The sequence below is a fragment of the Myotis brandtii genome, unplaced genomic scaffold (genome assembly GCF_000412655.1).
Source record: "Myotis brandtii unplaced genomic scaffold, ASM41265v1 scaffold26, whole genome shotgun sequence".
In the NCBI taxonomy this organism is placed as follows: Eukaryota; Metazoa; Chordata; class Mammalia; order Chiroptera; family Vespertilionidae; genus Myotis; species Myotis brandtii.
In genome coordinates, this window is record NW_005359880.1 from 692344 (window position 1) to 697797 (window position 5454).

Below are 5454 nucleotides of genomic sequence, written 5' to 3' on the forward strand. Positions count from 1 at the left end.
TACAAATTATTTACTAATGATAAAAGAAAAATATATTTATAGCACAGAAATCTGGCAGGTACAATGTTCAAGTCAACATCTCCAGTATTAAGACAAAACAGTATCGTGAGCTTCCTCACATGATGCACTGAGAAGGTCACAATAGCACTTCTGTGGAATTCCTGCCCAAAATGTATAACCTGAATGTAATCATCAGGCAAGTCAGTCAAACCCAAGTTGAAGGGCATTCTACCAAATAACTGCTCTATACTCTTAAAAAAATGTCACATTAAAGAAAGCCAAAGTAAGGCTGAGAAACTGTTCCAGATTAAAGATTAAAATGATATGAAATCCAAATGTAATGCATGATCTGAGACTGGATTCTTGCCCAGAAAAATAAAACTGATATTAGGACATTATTGGGGCAATTGCATATGAACCATGAGTTAGATAGTAGTATTGTATCAGTGTTAAATTTCTTGCTTTGATCATTTTGCTGTGCTTACTTAAGCAAACAATCTGAAGTATTTAGGGGTCTCCTAACATAGGATGTCTCTAACTCACTCTCAGAAGTTTCAGAAAAAAATCATATATGCATACCAAAGAGAGAGAGAGGGAGAGAGAATGATAAAGCAAATGGGCTAAATTCTAAGTAGTTGATGATGCTGGGTTAAGGGGATACAGGAGATCTTGTATTATTTTTATAAATTTCTTCTAAATTTTAAATTGCATCAAAATTAAAAATAACAAAAATATGCTTTTAATCGCAATCAAAGACCTTCTCTCCATGATGTTAATCTGGGGGTTGGGGAAACACTTAAGGTAATTACCATACGTTTTTGTCTCAGGCATTTAAATTATTTTGCAAATCAGAAGGACAAACTCAGGAGAGTTCCAGAAATTCACAGCACTAATTTCTATTGGAAATGTAATTTACTGCTTTTCTCTAAGTGCTCCTTAGATATTACCTGAATACTGGCCATTTTATCAGAAGTGGTTGCTTGCAATGAGTCCTTTTGCAAAACAGAAGATTTTATTATTCCAATTTCATAAATGGAAATAAAATGTATGCAAAGAATAAAAGATGAAAGAAATAAAAAGAATCTACTCAAAATCATTTCAAGTGACTTGGCCTCATTTTCTTTATCTTGATGTTAGTTTTTTTAAAAAATATTTTATTGATTTTTTACAGAGAAGAAGGGAGAGGGATAGAGAGCCAGAAACATCAATGAGAGAGATCGATCAGCTGCCTCCTGCACGCCCCCCACCTGGGATGTGCCTGCAACCAAGGTACATGCCCTTGATCGGAATTGAACCTGGGACCCTTCAGTCCGCAGGCTGATGCTCTAGCCACTGAGCCAAACTGGTTCGGCTTGATGTTAGTTTTACAAGCATTCCACACTGGCTGTCTAAGTGACAGTAGTTTGGGTTAGGGAGAAAAAGATAGGTATTTATTTTCTTATAGAGTAGTTATAAATTGGAAATCACATGTGGCTACCATCTCTTCAATTTATTCATTTACCAGTTTTCTAATTTACTTTTTTTCTTTTCCATTTCTCTACATTAGACATCTACCACTGTTTACTGAGAACTTTCTAGGTGCCATGAAAATATAAGAGAAGACTGGGACATGGGTCTCTGTGGCAGAGACTATTCGTTGTCTGTTCAACATCCATTTCTTTTTTTTTTTTAATGTCTTAAGTAGCATTTATTTATTTAGGTGCAAAAGTGAATATTTATTTAGAATGATAAAAGAAATCACAAGTCACACATTTTTTAAACAGTGGTTAAATGTCACAAAATTAAGAAAAGCATTACTGTTATTAACTATCTGATTTTTTGAACCTTTAATCATTTCTTCAGATGATCAACATCCATTTCTTTCTCATTTAATGTCTTAAGTATCATTTATTTATTTAGGTGCAAAAGTGAATATTTATTTAGAATGATAAAAGAAATCACAAGTCACACATTTTTTAAACAGTGGTTAAATGTCACAAAATTAAGAAAAGCATTACTGTTATTAACTATCTGATTTTTTGAACCTTTAATCATTTCTTCAGATGATCAACATCCATTTCTTTCTCAGAAACAGAATACCTTTCTTGCTGAGTGAATCAGTTTACTCCACTATAAAATATTTCCCAGCCTTCCTTGCAGATATGGTAGTCAATGAGATAAAAACAAAGGCTGTGAGATGAACTTCTGGAAAAAGGACTCTAACATTCTACTGAGAGGCCTAACCTTTCCTATTCATCCTTTCCTTCTCCTTGCCTGGGACACAAATATGGTGGCTTTCAGAAGCCATCTCGTGAACGTAAGGATAAGGCCCACACCCTGGGGATGGCTAAAGGAGGGAAGAGCTAAAAGAGGCTGTGACTACGATGTTAGGGCCCAAATGATCAGTCCTGACCTGCCTTTTTCTGGGCCCCTTTCCACAGAGAGAGAATTCAACTTCTATCTTACTGAATCCATCATCACTCTAGATCTCTGTAGTTAGCAGCTGAATGCAATTCTTGAATTATATAGTCCCCGATTTTAAGAATTAATTGAGGAGAGAAGACTAGTGCACAGAAACACACTTACAGAACACTTCTAGGTAGTAAATAGTTAAGAGACACTCCACACAAGCAATGGAATTCAGACATCACTGCAGTTAAATCCTTAGTTTAGCAACTTAGCATATGTAACCTTGGGCAAATTATCTAAACTTTCTGAGCTTAAATTTTCCCCTTTTGTAAAATTAGGATGACAATAATTACCTTGTGTGGCCATATTGGGGAGTAGAGACAATAGGCCTGGCACTTAATTAGTGCTCAATAAATGATAGTAGTGGTTAGAAGCTATAAAAACTCACCAAAGGTCCAGCCAGTGTGGTTCAGTTGTTGAGCATCGATTTATGAACCAGGAGGTCACAGTTTGATTCATGTCAGGGCACATGCCCAGGTTGCAGGTTCGATCCCCAGTAGGGGGCATGCAGGAGGCAGCGATCAGTAATTCTCATCATTGATATTTCTCTTTCTCTCTTCCTCTCTTAATTCTCATCATTGATATTTCTCTCTCTCTCTTCCTCTCCCGTCCTCTCTGAAATCAATTAAAAAACACACACACACCAAAGGATGAAATCTATATATGGAGTTGAAGTTGTCAGGAAAACCTTAGAGCCAGTAAGTTGGATATTGTTGGCAGTGAAGAATGAAAATGTTCAGAGTGGATAAAGGAGAAAAGTATTCCACATGGATGAAAGGAAAGGCAAGTATAACATGGGTAAAGGCATGGGGATTGGCTGGATATGACCTAGGTGAGATTACAAGGAAATCAACATAACGGACATTGTGGAGTTGAGGAAAATAGAGTGGCATATATAGTGTGAGGTCAGGGTGGCATAGATGACATGGAATAAGGTTGAAAGCCAAAGAGAAGAGCAGTGACTTGATATGAAAGGGAGAATCCATAAATTTTATACAAATGAATGATCAGAATAGATATAATAAAAACTCATCACATTAAGGTGTTCAGCTCTCCTGAATTATTTTCTTTTAGAACAAGTGACAAGGAAATGAGTTGGAGTGCCAAATGGAAGGTGAGTGTCTAATCCAAAAAGTTGCCATTAATTTAATGGAACATTTGTCTAATAGTAACATTAATCTAATTGTTAGAAAGGTGATGTAGGGTAGCTTGAGTCCACACAAGCTTTCACCCTGTGTCTTTTTTTTTTTTATAAAACTTTGGCATTTAGCAGAGGTGTTTTTCACTAAAAAAAAAATTAATTAAGCCAATCAGACAAAATATATTTCTCTGTACAAACCATAAAACACCAGCAGAAATGCACCCATTTTGATTCTAATGGTATCTTTTTCTCTATCTTATTTTAAAAATCCACTTAGTAATGCCATTTGCTTCCAGAAAATATTTCACAACTTTTCAAAGTAAACGCTGAGGTCCATTAACCAAGCCCTCCACTCCTTGGTTTTCACAGAATCACTGCATTGTATAATAAAGTTAAATTATTATTGCTTTTCCTATATGTTATAATGGAAACTGGTAAACTAACCTAGCTGTCAGAGTTCTTACAGGACTATACTTCCCAGATACAGCCCATCCACAATTTCCAATTTGAGGGTTATTCTCTTCCTTCTCATAATCTGAAACAGAGTATGTAACAGAAAATAGAAACAAATGGGTATAAAGCTTAGCTGAGTAATCACATCTCTGAGATGTCATGGAAAAGGCACAGAGATGGAGTGAGAAGACTTGACTTTGAGTCCCAACTCTCCCAATAAGATGAACGATGTTGGGGAAGACAGATGTCCTGAACCTCAGTTTCTTCTCCTGTAGAATAAAGAGTATAACACCTTTCTATTTCAAGAAGTCCTTCCTTGGAAGGATTGCATAATGTGTGAAAAGTGCTCTGTAAGACTTAAAGAGTTGTAAAAGTGTGCTATTTGTAGTAGCTCTTGGAGTGCCTACCCACTAGGTTCCTTTCTTTGGGAAGAGTCCCCATCACACTCTTCCAGAGGGTGGGCCCACGCAGCCGTATTTGAAATAATCATGATGATAATTTAAAAACAAGAGCAAAGGTTGGGATGATGAAAAAGTTCTAGGGATGGATAGTGGTGAAGGCTGTGAATGGACTTAATGCTAATGAATTGTACACTTAAAAACAGTCAAAGTGGTAAATTTTGTTATGTATATTTTCCATAAAATGTTTTTTAAAACTAAGAGATAACACATATGAGCTATTCAGAGTCTTATGTGCCCTTCTTATATTCCTTTGCAAGAATATTTTATTTCAGAGAGAACCAAGATGGCGGCGTAGGGTACAGACCTGTGCGTGCTGCCACCCACAACAACATTGAGAATACCAACTATAGGACAAAACAGCTATCTTTCAGAACCATGGGAAAGCTGGCCCAGTGGAAGTTCTACAACTGGAAGGAAAGAAAGAAGAGCATTGAGACTGAGTAGGATATGCAGAGGCGCCAAGAGCAGAGGTACGGAGTCGAGTGCCAGGCGGGCTGCAACTGGATGCGCGGTTTTTTTCAATCGAAAGGGGTTACAAACTCTCGAATCCAATGAGCTTGTTTGGGGCGGGATTCTGAGGTCCCAGACCCCTACGGGAGAGGCGGGATAGCCTTGCAGCAGGTCGGAAAGTGAGAGCAGCTTTCTCTCGGAGCTGCTCGCTGGCACTCGGGGACATGGAGACGCGGAGTTGCGGAGAGGCGAGGAGCCGTGGAGACTCCATTGCTGTTTGCTCCGCCCTGGTGACTCTCTGAGACGCGGAGATGCGGAGTCTCGGAGAGGCGGAGAGGCGAGGAGCCTCGGAGACGCCATTGCTGTTTGCTCCGCCCTGGTGACTCCCTGAGACCCCGCCCTACTCGATTTACATCCCCACCCAAGCTGTGCCAGAGGCACAAAAGGAACCACTGGCACTTTTACAGCATAACCCAACAAACTGCAGATTTCAACTCCTCG